Below are 18,744 nucleotides of genomic sequence, written 5' to 3'. Positions count from 1 at the left end.
GGAAAGTGTTCCTGAAGAAGAGAAATTTGTTAACATCGAGTATAGATTTAAGTGTCAGGAAGTCGTTTCTGAAAGTATTTGTATGGAGTGTTGCCATGTAAGGAAGTGAAACGTGGACGATAAATAGTTTGGACAAGAATAGAATAGAAGCTTTCGAAATGTGGTGCTACAGAAGAATGTTGAAGATTAGATGGGTAGATCATGTAACTAACGAGGAGGTACTGAATAGAATAGGGGAGAAGAGGAATTTATGGCACAACTTGACTAGAAGAAGGGATCCGTTGATAGGACATGTTCTGAGCCATCAAGGTTCATCAATTTAGTGTTGGAGGGCAGCGTGAAGGGTAAGAATCGTAGAGGGAGAACAAGAGATGAATGCACTAGAAGGATGTCGGTTTCAGTAGGTACTGGAAGGTGAAGAAACTTGCACAGGCTAGAGTAGCATGGAGAGCTGCATCAAATTAGTGTCTGGGCTGAAGACCACAACAACAACAAAGAACTACTGCCTTTTTGAGTGGTTTGGAAATGAAACCACTGGGCCAGTATATAATTTTGATGCAACGTTTATTAAATCTTTAACCCGATTTTGGTTTTTATTAGGGACTATAATTTGTTATAGGCATTATGCGTTAATGGAAGTTACGAGATTTGGGATTGTGTCGAGGAAGAACCCGAATTTGTTTTCAAACATATCACATGAAATCGTGAGTTGTTGAAAACTGTACGTCCAAAGAGAAATCACCGCCTTAAAACGATTGACTGCTTACCTTTTACCAGTTTCTTCTTTTATTCTTTGCTTACTATAAGAAAAAAAGGTGAATTTTGAGAAATATTTTAAGTTGTATTACAATGTGGAAGCACCTCCTTGTTACAACTGAGAGTTTACTTTTTGCCAATTTCTTATTGTACTTGGTCCATGCTTTGATAATAAACGTTAATTACGTGAAATATTTTAAAATTATATGTTCGTTTGAGATTGGCGAGAGTCAGAGTGTTAAGGGATAGTTAACAGAGAGCTTCCTTGTGAAATCTGGCCATGTTGCCCAAAACGAAAACGTATCTTTTTACTGTATCATAGTTCCTCAGATTTAAGTGAAAAATAATGTTTTTTAAAGGATAACAGTATATACCATTTTTACTTCCTTTACTTAATCTGTAAATAAAGCACTATATGAAGATGGTATCTGTTCCCGAAAGAACAGATACCATTCATGACCGTGCAGATTCTCTAGAATGCGACAGGTGTTGATGACATACATCAATGGGGACAGCTGAAAATGTGAGCCCCGACCGGGACTCGAACCCGGGATCTCCTGCTTACATGGCACGCTCTATCCACCTGTTCCCATTGATATATATCAACAACAGTTGGCAGCTAAGTGTTTTGATTTAATTATCAAATAAAACACTTCCTAACAATTCCTAGACCCAAACATGCTCGTATTAATGGTTAAACCTCACTGCCGCTTTCAAACTTAAGTTTGTCATCACTGTACTGATTGTCCATATTAAACTACCACGTTATATCTGGCTATCTGTATCTACATGTCTACTCTGCAATTCACGCTTAAGTAGTTGGTAGAGTAATCATAGAACCAATTTCACACTATTTCTCTTGCGTTACATTCATGGCGGGATAGCGCTTAAAACTGTCCTTGCGATCTCTGATTTCTCTTATTTTATTACGGTGATCAAGTGAGCATCGACAAAATATTTTCGCGTTTCCTTCCCCTTGTGCATCTTTTCAGTGGTGTATTCGGCACAAATTTCATTTTTATGGATGGTATAGCAGGATCACATCGAAAAGCGCAGTTGGAGAATCTTATGAAACGAGAGGATATTCGGCGAATGGTCTGACCCGCCCGTTCCCCCGACTCATATCCCATCGGGCACGTGTGCGACGCGTTGTATTTCAGCGCGTCCACACGCACCAGCGACTCCAGCAGTTGTCAACCGCGCCTGTCGATGAATGGAACGCTCTACTACAAGACCTCCTTACCAACCTTGCCGTATGACACGATGGGGGCATGTCGCAGAGCATACATTACCATCCGCAGTGATCACACACACCATTAAGAAACACGTCACACCTTTTGTAATGTCCAAGAGACTGTCACGAATCGCGGTGATTGATGTGTAATTACTGTATTGGAATAAAAGCGTGATTTCTGTTGGTCTAATTGCATATTTCTTCCGCTACCACCTGAACTGTATTCCGGCATGTCTTTCTACCAATTGTCCTAGTGCACTGAACTATATTACTTAGCAGTGACACATCACGCGGAAGTTGCTTTTGTCTTAAGTTTTGCACGCCAGGATACTAAGTTTCCGTCCGGAAATGACAACATTTGGCACTGTAATAACTTGTTATTACAGTGAATCACAATGTTTGTTTTCCTAATGCTCTATTAGAAAACATGCAGGAGCGTATACTTGTTTTAATGTGGATCGTATGATGCGTGAGTATAACAGCTGGTTCCAGTATCTTTTCTTATTATTCCTGGGCTTATACCGTATTCACGGGATCGGCATGTCAGTCTAGATTTTCCGATGTATCGATGCCTACCAGTAGCCATTCCTTACCTTCCCCGACGCCCCACCCTATCACCGTGGAATTTCACGCAACGAGACACTTAGTAACGATTACAGGTCAATGTACATGACATCTACACTATCCATGTGGGCATAAGTTTCGGTACAAAGGCACATCATGTCAAGTCCCTTAACTCTAAATATACCGTGGACTCTTAACCCAGGTTAAGTGCATTTACTTTTCTTGGTCCCTTTCAACATTTCTCAGATTTTCTTTCTTCTTTTGATTTTTGTTTTCAGCTTTGTTTCTGACACAAGTCAACATAGTATTCCATGACCAACACATTACAAAAATAGGCCTTTATGACAAGAGCAGACGAGTGGTATGGTAGTTGTCCATAAAACTATTCCGGCGCCAAATCTGGCCGTGCTTCCTCAGAAATGCGCTAATTAACACGGTATTAACAAATGGTTTTATTTTCGTCCACTGTCAGTGTCTCTTATTATGGTATATTAATAATTTTTACTTTATGAACCGTCTGACAGCAACTGAATGAAACACAATTTTAGTGCCATCGCTTTTCGCCTTTATTTTCTGCAAGGTATGTTCAGTGGCACGTTGCGTGGACGATTTCGTACATATTACGCTCCTGTTGCATTTTTGGTGTTGTGGTTCTTCTTCTAAATGCCAATCTGCGTTTTTATCCATATTTCACAGCACTATGAACTTGACACTTGTTTCGATGCAATGTTTTTTTCAAAAACTGTTGTATCGTACTTTAGATATAATAACGGAAGGAGGCTTTACTATTTACCAGCCTCAACTATTTATGTTAGGCCGAGGGAAACGCTGTGACAGGAGAACGAGGAGAACACAGAAACACTGGTGATGATTATTGACAAGAACACACGTTTATTGATGTTCACCTTTGTACAAATGGGCTCTGGCAGTAGACCCTGAAGTTAAATTACTATTCCAGAACTTAAGGCGGGATAATTGACAGTTCTTGTCCAACTAGAATGTTGACTGAGACGGGCTGGTGTGGACTCGCTAGAAGCAAACGATGTGGCGCGAAGCAACAATTAGAAGCCGGTCTTCTCTGTAGTCGGGCTGACGTAACGGCCGCTCTGCTGTGACACCGGCACACGTCACTTCTCAGGCGGCGCAACCGCTGCGACTTCTTGGTGTGACAATCGCTGGATTATACGTCATCTATGGAGTGAGTTCTCAACCTATTGACGCCTGTGGTGCTGCCTGGTGGCGCGTGCAGTGCTTACGACACCACAATTACTGTTTGTACTATGGGAACGTCTGGCTTTTTTTAAAGTGTTGATCATGGAGAAGGGATTAGATCTTATCATAGTAATTGTTATCGGCAGTTGCAAGCATTGAGACGTGGAATATATCATTACGCATGTTACATACAAAAACAAAAATTGGGATGGGAATGGATAATTGGGAAACGTCGAAGCTGCAAGCCACAACTACAGCCAGAAAACGTCTATATTCTAAGACATTTCAAATGGAATGAAAGTTGCTGAGATTGAAATAATATCAGCGGAAGTTAGTCTTACTGTCGATGTTCCATCTCCATATAGAATAGTCGACTGGAGTCTAGCTCATCATCGACCCTGAATTAATACGCACCACGCTCGTCTCTCACACACTCAGCGTAATTAACTGCGTTTGATGAGAGCATGGACATTGGTGTTACGACCACCCTTTCGGACCTGCCAGGTCAACGGCAGTGACACCCGAATCACCTCATGAAAGGATACTACCAACCTCACTGCTACTACACTCCTTTGTGTTCCTTACTCTGTCAATCACAGACAAATTATGCCTACGACAGCCCCCATTCCAACAAATTTCGCAAGTCCTTCATTTCTATTGTAAAATAGGAGCGAAGGAAAACTGACTGGTTAAGCCCCCACCCCCCACGTAGCAAAGGAGTTATCAAGCTAATACAGTTTCACAATGCCTCTAAACCTCATAATAAACTCAATTTGGCCCACTAAAGGTTTCTTCGGTTATGCCATATGTAACTTAGACTTCTCATTGCTGTCTAGCTCCTACAGAACTACTACATACAGCGGTAAATCGTCCCATGGTTCAAATGGCTCTAAGAACTATGAGACTTGACATCTGAGGTCATCAGTCCCCTAGACTTAGAACTACTTAAACCTAAGTAACCTAAGGACAGCACACACATCCATGCCTGAGGCAGGCTTCGAACCTGTGACAGTAGCAGCAGCACGGTTCCGGACTGAAGCGCCTAGAACCGATCGGCCACAGCGGCTAGCAATTCGTTCCATGTTCCAAACATTTCAAGATGTTTTGTCTAAGATAAGTATATTCTGATTTAGCGTTTCTGTCAAGGTGCTACAGCATGCCTGAGTATTCGTAACACCAGAAACGTATTTATGCAATCATATGAACACGGCTACTGTAGTTTCGGAAGACGGGAGTGTCCTCGCATTATCACGAAGATGTAGAAGAAAGACCAATATTTGGTCACCGTGAATCCTGATATTAACACAGTTGAATATGTTCAGGGCAACCTGAACATGCGGTCCCATGTCATGTTTCGATAAATACAACCAAAGCGTCACCGGTTACATAGAAATATGCTGCCATTCTAAAATGTTTGGTTCCTCGATTAATAAAATATAGAGATTTAGAGAAAAGTTTAGATGGTTCTTTCAATACTTCAGGTGTTCTGTATTGTTCACCCACATTCCGCCCCCTCTTGAGTACAACACACAGAAAGAACGTTCAAACAAACACTTCAAACAGTCAGAAAAGACCTTCTTTTCGACGTTTTCCTCTCGTGCAAGGAATTGGCCTGAATGTCTGTTCATGTGGTCATAACGTTGATCCTTCATGTGAATTTCTCCATTTGCCGAATCGGGGTAGATTCGTATTGTGGGGTCTTGCCCACTCATCTCGTATGTGCCTAAAGGATGCTGCCTCCTCGGAATGCTGTACAACAGTTCAAGCAAATAACATTAGTAGTTTTGTTTCAATAAAGAAGTTTGACAATACTTGACTTTTATTTATAACAAAGTGGTGCTAGCGGTGAGCGAAATGCTATATGAATCAGAGTCCTTTTCTATATATAATGTTCATGCAAGTTTAACACACAGTTTGTTGATCACTATCAACTGTTTTCGTAGCGCTCTATGCTAGGCTTTTTTTTTTTTCATTCCGTTCCCTGAGGGGAAGGGCGGGCTGTTTGAGGGTCTGCAGTACTCTTTTCAGCCTTTTTGGATGTATCAGGATACATTTTATTATTCTGTTACATTTTATTCGTTGCATGAGTGCAAATTTGTCATTACTTACCACTATTTTGAAAAAGAAGGTTGAAGATGAGGAGAAGGAAGGAAAGATAACCAGTTGATTTTATTGGTTGTGAGTTACATTAATTGTATTAGGTGTTAGTTACATTAATTGGTTATCGGTAGTATTTGGTAAATTTAATATATTTCATACTTACATAGGCTATTGTATTTGTGAGTGTAACTACCTACTGGACTTTGAGGTGGTTGTGTTGTTTGTGTCTTTTGGGGACCTAAGTTCTGAGTTTTACGTTGTTCCTTTTTTCTTATTGAACAGCTAGGCAGTTTTTGACACATTAAAATTTAGAGTGACTGTAAAGTGAAGTGAGAATAAATATAATAGATTTAATATACTAGAGTTGCAGGATTATATAGTAAAGTAAAGTAGTTTTGGAGTACTGGTGGCTTTTGCTGGCATCTGTATCTGGTTGTCAGAGCATAAAATAGTTTCTGTTTGTGAGGGCAGGTTGCGTGCTTTACATATTTTACATTTGGCATTTGGCTGTGTTGCCTTTTGCATTAGAATTGTACATTTTCCCTCTTTTTAACATTTTCTTAACATTTGCCACCTTCATACTCTTATGGTGCTTATTGTGTTTACAGCCTATTTCCTGTAGTTAACTGTAATTAGAATTAACTTAGTGCTAGGGAGTGTGGGTGTGGGAGCAGGTGTGCGTGTGGGTGTGAGTGTAGGTGTAGGTGTAGGCGATCGACAATTTGTGTGTGTGTGTGTGTGTGTGTGTGTGTGTGTGTGTGTGTGTGTGTGTGTGTGTTTTGAGGGTGATGATTAGTTCTCTGTGATGTGTGCTTGGTGTTACTGATTGTTCTGCCTGCGGTCCAGGTGAGGGAGGGGTGGGATTTCTCGGATTAAGGTTTCCATAGTTGGGTCCAGGTCTGGGAATTGTCTGTTCGTGTTGTGGGCTACTGTACGTGCTGGGTGGGAGTATTTGTACTTGGGTCGTCTGGTAGGTCGTGTTCTTGTATTGAGATGCCTTCCATGTCTGGCCGCTTTCTTAATATGTGCTGTCCATATCTTGCCCTGAGTCTGACGGGTCGGGATTGTAGAGGCTCCACTCCACTGATATTGTATACTTCGTCACTTGTTGTGAGTCTCGGCAGTCTGCAGATGATGCGCAAAAGTCGTCTTTCAGTCGAGTGGAGTCGCTCCGCAATAGGTCTTGTATGCCTCCGAGTGCAGCTGCAGCACATTCTGTGACCGGTCTGATGTACGTCTTGTAAGTGTGTATTGCTGTTTGGTCATCACATCCGTGAAGTCGTCCTTGTACTTGTCTGATTAGGTTTTGCCTTTTCGTGTTTTGTTTAGTAGGTACGTGAGGTGAGTCTTCCAATTTAAGTGTTTGTCTAGGTACGCACCAAGGTAACTGGCAGTATTTCCAGTTTCAGTGGTGTGTCCCAGAGCGTCAGTTGTATGTCGCCTGGATTTTGGTATCTCGTTTTGGTCTGGTGTCTGTGTTGAAATAGGATTGTTTGTGTTTTGGATGGGGTGGGACGGATTCTCCATCTTGCCATCCAGTCTTGCAGTCGTCTGAGGTATGTTTCTGTCTTTCGTTGGATAGTTGTCGTCTTGAGTTCTGTACACCAATAAGCGGTGTCGTCTGCGTACAGTCCTACAGTTTCTGTGGGGGTCGTTACTGTTGGTATGTCTGCCGTGTAGAGCGCCTACAGTAGTGGGGAGAAAATGCCCCCTTGTGGTACACCTGCCTGGGGCGTGAAATCTCGGGAGGATGCATCCCCTACGTGTACCTTGCACTCTCTATGTGTTATGTAGGCTGTCATTATACGTACTATCTTGGTGGGGAAGCCGGCAGGAGCGGCGCTTATATTCGCTTCTTGCAGAGGGCGCTCCTGCCGTGGCGCGATCCTTGTCAGCGGGCTATTGTCTGACGTCGCCTCACCGACTTCTCTGGTCTTGCGTTCTTCCTCGTTCCGGCGATTGTGGTTACGCCAGAACACTAACAGCAAGTCCCGTAATTCCTGACGACATTTTGAGGAAATGAATTGTCAGCGGTTTGCATTTCAATCCAGTCGCGGCAGGTATCCACATGCCGTTGTTTCTGTTCGGAAGGAGTCAAGGAGTGCGGAACAAACTTCTCAAACACTCTTCTCCTCTTCAAAAAATTTTGGAGAATGCCTTGAAGTTGTTTTACAGATGCTGCTCCATTGAGATTTGTGACACACCAATGTTGTCGCACTACAGCCGCGCGTCCACTATGCAACACTATCTGTTCGCAACTGAGTGGTCGAATGCGCATGTGTTGCATGCAGTTGTTAGTTCAAGCTGCTACCATAGTTGCTGCGCCACGAATAAAATCCGTTTCGGAGCATTTTTACAGACAGTTGGTTGGCTCTGAGCACTATGGGACTTAACATCTGTGGTCATCAGTCCCCTAGAACTTAGAACTACTTAAACCTAACTAACCTAAGGACATCACACACATCCATGCCCGAGGTAGGATTCGAACCTGCGATCGTAGCGGTCGCGCGGTTCCGGACTGATTTTACAGACAGTGCTTGTTTCTTTTAATATTGCGTATGTTCCACCACAGCTTCCCAGATTACAAGTAAAAACACACTACAGCTTCTGCAGATTCGTATTTCTGGCATGTTGTGATCGCAATGAATGTCCTTCGATAACAGCTTTTGTTTCTGCTCTGATAATGAAGCTGTGCATCTCAGTGTACACCCGCGAAGTAGAAACACAACCGAAAAGACTGTAGAATGACGCTGTTATCAAGTTTTGCAGGCAGGACATAGTTCGAGAGAAAACAGTACCGCAGCTGAGTAATGCTACGGGAAATACGTCAGCAGCAGGACAGAAACGTTGATGGAAGCTGCACAGAAGACGAAATGACGCCGTGTGATTAAGCAGGTGCGGTAAACAACGACATCGACGTTCAAGACCATGGATGGTCAGGAGAGGGAAGTGATGTTCTCGGGTTATCTACTGCTAGACTCACGCCGAACAGTATGCTGCGGCAACTGACCAGCCACCGACAGTCCCTCTGTACTGCACCCTTTGGATGACAGACACACAGAGACCGCGTAATCGTATTGCAAACGGCTATGCCTGGTGAACGAGCAGATGCATTGAAGGGCACGTGAGGGACTTTCACGCTGACCACATCAAACACCCTGCTAGGAAAGCACATGCCGCTCCACAACACAGCAGCCGCGGATCGCCTATCGGCATACGAGTACATTGTTCAGCGCTGCCGTGTGGTTGGTCTGCGGCTCAAAGGGAGTCCACGGAGCGTCCGTCTCAGGACGACAAGTGTCTGCTTACAGCTTGTTGTGGCGGTTAAAACTGCGTTCAACGTAAGACAACTTAAACTACAAAGAGTAGCAAATACCGCCGCACAAATACGAACTGATGCAATTCTAAAATCTAATTTTTCAGTAGAATATCTGAGGGATCTGCTCTCATTTGTTGACTGATTTCATTATCTACACATTCAGAAGCTATATGGTCCGTCATTTCCACACGTAGGCTTATTATTAATTTATTGTCGTACATATTGACTAGTCGCCTGATAAACGGTGCGACGTATCTCACTGTGGTGAGCGCCAACAGTGATGCGCGGGAGGCAGCACATTTGACAACCCGTGCGCCCAGTGTTACAGTGGTAGTGGCGGAGGACATACGGTGCCATATGGAATTTTACTTATGTTCGAAACAGGCTTATGTCTGTTTGAAGTTATTTTATTGGTCTTGACGCAGCCGCTGGGCTAAGACATTGTTTATTCATTAGTGTGTTTGTAAGTAGTATGTCACCACTTACCTAATTATGAAGTTTATGTGTAGATTGTATCAATGGTCTAGATGTTATTTTGATCATTTTTAGGACTTCTGAAGAAGGCTATATTACTATAGCAGAAACCACGGTCAAGGTTTAAAATAAACATAAGCAACTGTGGGCTGTTTTTCATTCGAGAAAATTTCTTAACGGTTGCTATTGTCCCTGCCATGACGAAAATAAAGAAAAACTGGCGTAAGTACACAGAAATGGATTTAGAGAATAAATTATCGGTGAGAAACACAGACTCACAAGAGGACCCTCCATACTGTAAATCACGGATTTAGATGCGCTTCAAACATATTGTAGAGGCACTTACCTTGAGTACCTGGCTATCCGGTTTTCTAGCGACGGGCCTTGGTTTTTGGGAAAATCGATTTTGAAGTTCATTGCGCGTTATGTATACCCGTAACATTACGTACATTCCGAGCACGTCAGCGTAGCGAATCGCTAAAAGTTCACGACTACCGCTCTGGAGATACTGTGTTCGATTCGTGTTTGTGTATTTTTTTTTAAAATCGACCGTTTTTTCAATTTTATTTAAAAAAATATGAACAAACAGTGCAAGGCGTGCGAAATTATAAAGATATATTCAGTTATTAATTTTTTCCGTCATACAATATTACAAAAATCTTATTTTTCATTGTCCTCATTGCTTCATGTGCCAGAACAATATTGTGGGAGATACTTATCATAGAAACAACCAAAGCACAAATTTTCGCAGCACCAAGGGCATTTTATGAAAGCAGACGTCTTGCAGGCGCACGGTTTCTTCATGAGCGATACCGGAAAGCACAATTGTTTTGCATTCAAAAAGATTTCTCTTTCATCTGGTAATTTCGATGCGAACCATGCGTATCTAATCATGCTTCCAAAATTAGGTCCGCTCAATTGAAGTGGGATTAACGAATGTAATTTTACCGAATCTTCCCTAGAAGCGATCTCTCTCTTGTCTTCCATTAAGTCGGGAGCATTCTGAATAATTTTCGTGAAGATTTTCATCTGTCGATAAAAATAATCATTGCAGGGCTGGCAATAAGGAGTGCCCTTTGGTGGGACCACTTTTAGGGTGCAGGTGCTCGCTTTCCTTTCATCAGTGAATAGATGATCGTATAAAGTTGAATCGGTTTCCCCTCCCCACGAATAGATAATGTACAAAAAATTTTCTGTCCCACGTACGGAAGAATTACAGAACCAAAAATTCTTCGTACACCAGTTTCGTGAACTCCCCGGATTTCGTGCAGGACACGACTTCATTTCTGTATTTCCCAGTTAATTCGTCTAATCGTTTTTGAACGTTAGGACCAAATTTTCCGGACGGTTCTTGCATACAAAAAAAAAAAAAAAAATGGGAGTAGGATTCGAGCACTGTACCTCCGGCGCGATAGCCGCGAAATTTTACCGCTGCGCTACGCTGACTTGCTCGGAATGCACGTAAAGTTACGACTGCGCACAGCGCGCATTGAAGTTCAAAATCGATTTCTCAAGAACCAAGGCCCGTCGCTATAAAACCAGATAGTCAGGTACTCAGGGGCATGGATGTGTGATGTCCTTAGGTTAGTTAGGTCTAATTAGTTCTAAGTTCTAGAGGACTAATGACCTCAGTTGTTAAGTCCCATAGTGCTCTGAGCCATTTGAACCCTTTATTGAAGAAACATATAATAGAACTAGTGAAGTATGGGCCGAGTATGCTGTGGGAATGTTGGAATGTTTAAGTGTTTCAGTGCATGCACGTCAGAGGGACAAGGAGTGTCCAGGGAATGGAATTTGGCATATCTATGTCCAATTTGTAAGAACGGTAGTGAGGTATGTGGAAATCATCATGGAGTCAGTGTTACAAACTGTACCGGTAGAGTGTACGGGCGGATCCTAAATAACAGGGTAGAGGGAATGTTGATGGACATTGAAAAGTGGATTCCGGAAGGAAAGGTCTTGTGATGTCAACTTTTTACTGTGAGACAACTAATGCTAAAGAATCGGAAAAGGAATCTGAGAAGGCATCCTAGCGTTTATAGATCTCGAGAAGGGCTATGACACAATGGCGCTGAAGAATCTGTCTGAAGTCCTGAGGTGGAGGAGCTTGAAAACACATGTGGTAGAAGTATCTCAGCCTACACAAGTTTTCACAGACGGCAATCAAAATGGGAATAAAACTTTGTTATATACTTTCAAGATTACATTACGAGGGTGCTAACTCCTACATTGGCTAAATTATATATTCAGAAAGCATTAGACTCGTTGAGTAAGAAATGTGCAGGAATGGGCATTCACATAAGGAAGTATCAGTGGTTTTACGCATTGTTCTTCGCGGATGCTCAGGTAGCAGTGGCCAATGAAGGGGACGATATCTGCTATATGCTAAGGAACCTCTTAGAAGAATATGGTAAGGAAGAATGTGAAGTAAATTTCCAAAGAACTGAATACGTGTACAATAAAGGAAGTGTAGGGAATGTAACAGTACAGGGCCAGCACATCAAGCGATATAAAAAATTTCATTATTTGACTAGCAACCTGTCGGAAGGCGGAACAAGTAATTGGGAAACACAGCAACGAGTTGCCTATGGGAAAGCAACAATCCAGATTTTAAGCCCACTGTTATGATTTTTTAAAATTAATTACAATGCAAAGTTTCTGTAGAAGTGCTGCAGATCCGATACCGACCTATGGATGCAAGTGCTTGAAGCTTACCGCAAAAAACTGAAACAAATTGAGAGTTGTAGAAACGAACTGTCCCAAAAAACCCTGTAGAATGCTAACGACGAGACGAAATTAGAAATGATTGGGGAAATGACCTATCATCAAGAAAGCATCACAGATCGAACAAAAGAACGGCAGCTCCTATGGTATCGAAATAAAACGCCAAAGACACGTGACAGACGGTCGAAGGAGGTCTCGATCTTCTACCACCAGAGGTTTAACAACGAAATTCGGAAAATACTGAGGGGGCAAAGGCTCTTACACTCTCGGTCCAAAGGAGAACGCTCAAATTACGTCAGGCAAAAGTAGAAATTGAAGCGGCTACAAAAAGATCGATGCACGAAGCATACAATAGCTACCACCGTCATATCTTGGCAAAAGATCTTGCGAGAGTCCGAGAAAAGTCTGAACCCGACGGTTCCACGTGTTAAGATGTGTGTTCCGTACGTTGTACTCAAGTGGGGGAGACTATGTACAGCACGCGAAGTATTAAATCCATCTTAGTTTTCCTCTTCTGTTGCTAAACAAGTTTCAAAACTCTTTGGCCTCAAAGGGTACCTGTATATTTTGTAATCATACTGTAGCCACAAGAAAACCTATTAAAACATCAACTTGTTACGATATTGCAGTGCCGGTGTTATTCTGATGACGATGCACTGCGTCGACCACAGCCGTTACTGAACATATCAGAAATCCGGGTTCGAGTCCTGGTACGGCATAAATTTCCATTGTTGTCATTCAATTCTAGAGATGATGGTAGTCATTATTCGCAAGTCCGAATTCATTTGATGTTTTTGGTAACGGCTGTGGTCGCCGCAGTGCATCGTCATCGGTGTAACACTGCACTGCAATATCGTATTAATCTGCCGATACCAGGCATGCGACTTCCAAGCACATGTAGCGCCCCTTTTTTCTATCCCGTCTTCCGTATCTTGCATGAAAGTAGGAATGTTAATTTATCTATACATTGACTGGTATTGAGGGGTTTTGTTTTTTCCCAGCTAGTTTTTAAATTAACCCCAGTGAGTCACTACACGTATTGTCTTCCCAGTTTTAAAGGAAAAAACCATAAGTAAATTAATACTAGTGTTTTCAATAGATTCTCGCTCACTTGTTTCAGTTACTAGTCTGCAGTTTATTCTTGGTGAAAATCACGTAACCCAATTATTTATGAACCTAAATCGAAGAAAAGTTCAAGAGAATAGTCAGTTTCAAATTAACACGTTATTTTATTTAACAATAATTATTAATAAACCAGTTCATTCAGACGATCGCATTCAAAGGGGTTCTTTGAATAAGTATCTAATCTGGAATCCCGTCAATATGAGAGATACTAAACAATGTTCTGTCACTTTCGTTAAACAGATTGTTGCGGTTCAATATCCATAAACTGTCACGAACTGTGATAACTAGTCGCGTGAAGTTAAGCTTTTCCACTATCACAATATAAAGTCCGAATGTGTCCAAAAATCGTTAATTCCGTAAAATATTTAAATCTTGACACGAAGTGACATTTAAGTCAGAGAGATTATTGATCACCTCCCCGTCCCTCTAATATGACAACAGTTCTAATTCTGATCTGAAATTAATGCTTCCCACAAAAAAATCTGTCGCGATTTGTTCTTGCGCCCTGGTTTAATAAAGCTCCTATTGTTGCTTCCTAAAGCTGTACGTCCTAATTGACTTCGAACAAACTAGAGGATAGAGACTGGAGTATCATAATTGCATTGCATGTCTATTTATACTTTAGTAAATGCTATCTTTGGTGTTCAAGACCTACGTTCTGTGACTATAATATTGACTTTCTCATATATAAGAATAACTAATATTTTAACCATTTCTATCGTTTTTCCCCCCGCCCATGCTTCCAAAATTTATGATCAAAATTCTTTTCTTTTTCTATTATTTTTCTACTATATATTTCCCTCTATTTGTTTCTTATTTCTATTTCGTAAATTACTACTTGTGGAGGGGCTTGGGATATTTTCTGAATTTATATTTCGAGGGCATGGGAGCTAATTTGGGAGCTATTTTGGTTTATTAACACAGAGAGGCGTTGTAGGTGTTACACACAAGGTCTGATCTGCACGGGAATACACATGGTGGACGTGCGAGTACAGATCGTAGCCGTGTGGCTGACAGCGTATGGAAGTTTGGATCTGGTCGTGAGTCTTGGACCGCCCGCGATAAGCGAGGAATCCGGGTTCGAGTTCCGCTCCTGCATAAATTTCCAATGTGGTCATTCCATTCTACAGCTGATGGTAGTCATTATTCGCAATTTCGAATGCATCTGATGTGTTGTTACTTACGTCTCTTACCTAGTATTTAAGAAGTTTCAACGAGTCCTTCCCTAGAACTCCTGAAGTTGGCGGAGCAGTGGTGCAGTAGTGGTGGCAAGCACGTGGCGGCTATCTGGTTTCGCAGTTCAAGGCTCTTTTCACAGTGTTTCCTGGCGACGCATTAATCATTTTAGAGCCAGTCGATAATAAAAGAGCTGTATATTACAGCAGAAATCACATCCGAGGCAATTTAAACATAAATCGGCTTCCGAATGCCTCACTTGGCACCTACAATGTTGACTGTACGACTGCTGGCCACTGACTGCGTAATGTGCTCTCTCTCTTGCCGACCAGACTGGCAGCCAAATCCACCTTTTCCCACGCGCCAAGCCCCTTCCGCAGCGGACGGGGTTCCTTACACCTTTTCCTTTATGTAATACAACTTCCCTAAGTATGAGCCAGTGTTCAAAGTATAATTTCTCTTTTACGAGCATACATATATTATGAAGTTTCATTATTTCAAAAGATTATTAAATCTTTACAATATATACATCACAAACTTCCACTTTCCCTCTGACTAGTCAAAGATTTTAACTAGTACAGAGCAATCACTTCATAGTTAAATACAGAGGGGTCCAAAAATGTATCCACTGCTTAAAAGTCCATAACTTACAAACTAATTGATGGCGTTGTCTCATTTTTGGTGAAAGTGTAGCTTAAAGTTCAACTTAAAGATATCACTGTATGTGGTCTAAATGGTCACCATTAACATCCACACACAAACGATGCCGCCGAACTGCAGCACGAACTACTGACTGCAACGTGTTCAGTTGGATATTTTTACATGAATGTACGATGGATTCTCGAATTTCATCCTATGTGCGTGGCTTTTGTTGATAAACGACGTCCTTTAGTGTTCCCTACAGGTAAAAGTCCAGAGGAGTTAGGTCTGGGGAACGTGGTGTATACTCCACAGCACCTCTACAGCCTATCCATCTTCCTGGTAGATTTTCGTCGTGATACTCCCTAACACGATTTTGGTAGTGGGCTGGGCACCTTCTTGTTGAAAGTAAACTCTTCCGTCTCCATACAAGTCTCGGATGGTGGGTAAAATGGATGTCTGAAGATTCTGAAGGTACACCTCACCAGTAACTGTGCCGTCAGAATGGCCCAATCAAGCCCTGGTAAGACAACCCACACCACACATTTACTCCTGGCAAATTCAAGGCTTTGTCTACATGGACTTTCGGATTTTCGGCGGCCCAGTAGATGCAATTGCGGCCATCTACTGTACCATTGAGTTTGAACTGTGCCTCTTCAGACCACACAATCATCTCTGCACACTCTTCATCGTTGCGCACCATGTTAGTAAACCACTCGCAGTACTCCATTCTACGATCTGGGTCGTCCTCGTTCACTGTGTGTAGCAATCCTGGGAGGTACCACTTCCACTTTGCTGTCTTCAAAATTCGCCGAACACTTGAGAGACTCACTCCAGTTTCACGGACACACTGTCTCACAGACTTCTGTGGTGAGCGAGTGAATTGTAACACACGACGGGAGTTAGCTGGACTTGTTACTGTTACAGGTCGTCCAGATCGTTGTTTGTGTACATTTTTAACACAGCCTTTGGCTTCAAATTTGTCTCGAATGCGACGAATCGTTAAACTTGTCGGTTTCTCTGTTTGATACTCATTTAGCCATTGTCGTTGAACCTCATTAATGTTTTCGTACTTAAAATAACACTTCAAAACTGACTTCCTTCCATCGAATTTAAGCCTTGCGCCAGCCATGTTTACTCGAGTAACTAGATGCATCTAAGAACAAAACACTGACTACCTGGCGACTGTCATCTGACAAAACAAAACAACGCAGTACAACGCTTGTGTGGTGATTGCCGGAACTACAAACTATTACACTACCAAAAACGAGACGACTCCGTCAATTAGTTTGCCAGTTATGGACTTTTAAACAGTGGATACATTTTTGGACCCCTCTGTATACCTATTAACACTGTATGAACTACTTACAATCGATAATATTGTTACAGATGGACACAGGCCTGAATGACGACAACTAATAGGTGTCAAGATGCGTTTTACCAGATTGTGTATACAGCACTGCGCTGCTATGACTCTCGGCAGCAGTGGAGGTCAGTTCTAAAGCACCTAAATCACTCGAAAGCGACCCACGTGCTCTCTCAAGAAGACCACTAATATCTTGCCAGCAGGCTCATTCTGTACCTGAATCATCAACAATTTACAGTTCTTTCATACAAGACAATATTCGCAATAATATACTTACGTATTCCACTTTCCCAGACGTAAGACCTTAGTCGCATGGTAGTGTCTTCGAGATAATTTCTTCAAGAATGCATTTTGTAGTAATACAAAGTTGCTTCGAATCACTGGAAATTATCTCGAGAAGCGTGACTGCGGCTGAAAGTTACTGGCATGGGGAGAGGATCTTGGTGAGTTTTAGCGAAATACTTGCTTCGAGGGACGCCGTTCGATCTAGCTTTCCCTCCCACGAAGAGACTCTCTGCTGCACGGAAGGCGCTGTCCCGTAACGGCGTAATCAGCTTACCTTACTCTGACATTCACAGGAAGCGCAGCGTGCTAGTCGGTGAAGAAGCAAGGCGGCGAAAGCGAGTGTAGCAGCTGCTGCAATTCACTCTTTGCAGCCTGACACTGATTAGAAGGTATACGAAAGAGGCCGTCATTACGTTGCTTGAGAAATCTGCTACCCCACTACGAGTACAAATGCTGATGAAGGCACCTCACAGACAATAAGAACTCGCACAGTAATAGTCAGAGGCCTTTGCAAATGCTACTCTGGCTACAGTCAATTAGCTAACGTCTAGACGTGCAAAAAGCTTGGTGCTACAAGGTATTTCACGATAGCGAGGTGACCAATGTTGTCACTACAAGGTGACGTCAGAACGTAAGTTACGTCGTCCCACGCTAAGAGCATTGCACAACAAGAGCGGCACATTGTCAGAAGAAAGTTGGTCTTCCGGGTTTCTAGCAAGCACATTTGTACTACGGTTGTTGTTGTTGTTGTGGTCTTCAGTCCTGAGACTGGTTTGATGCAGCTCTCCATGCTACTCTATCCTGTGCAAGCTTTTTCATCTCCCAGTACCTGCTGCAACCTACATCCTTCTGAATCTGCTTAGTGTATTCATTTCTTAGTCTCCCACTACGATTTTTACCCTCCACGCTGCCTCAGAACATGTCCTACCAACCGATCCCTTCTTCTGGTCAAGTTGTGCCACAAACATCTCTTCTCCCCGATCCTATTCAATACTTCCTCGTTAGTTATGTGATCTACCCATCTAATCTTCAGCATTCTTCTGTAGCACCACATTTCGAAAGCTTCTATTCTCTTCTTGTCGAAACTAGTTATCGTCCATGTTTCACTTCCATACATGGCTACACTCCATACGAATACTTTCAGAAATGACTTCCTGACACTTAAATCAATACTGGATGTTAACAAATTTATCTTCTTCAGAAACGCTTTCCTTGCCATTGCCAGCCTACGTTTTATATCCTCTCTACTTCGACCATCATCAGTTATTTTGCTCCCCAAATAGCAAAACTCATTTACTACTTTAAGCGCCTCATTTCCTAATCTAATTCCCTCAGCATCACCCGACTTAATTAGACTACATTCATTATCCTTGTTTTGCTTTTGTTGATGTTCATCTTATGTCCTCCTTTCAAGACACTGTCCATTCCATTCAACTGCTCTTCCAAGTCCTTTGCTGTCTCTGACAGAATTACAATGTCATCGGCGAACCTCAAAGTTTTTATTTCTTCTCCATGAATAATATACAGATTGAACAACATCGGGGAGAGGCTACAACCCTGTCTTACTCCCTTCCCAACCACTGCTTCCCTTTCATGTCCCTCGACTCTTATAACTGCCATCTGGTTTCTGTACAAATTGTAAATAGCCTTTCGCTCCCTGTATTTTACCCCTGCCACCTTTAGAATTTGAAAGAGAGTATTCCAGTCAACATTGTCAAAAGCTTTCTCTAAGTCTACAAATGCTAGAAACGTAGATTTGCCTTTCCTTAA

This window comes from Schistocerca serialis, chromosome 5 (genome assembly GCF_023864345.2).
Source record: "Schistocerca serialis cubense isolate TAMUIC-IGC-003099 chromosome 5, iqSchSeri2.2, whole genome shotgun sequence".
Lineage (NCBI taxonomy): Eukaryota > Metazoa > Arthropoda > Insecta > Orthoptera > Acrididae > Schistocerca > Schistocerca serialis.
The sequence above is the reverse complement of the archived record's forward strand: the minus strand, read 5'-3'. Positions refer to the sequence as shown.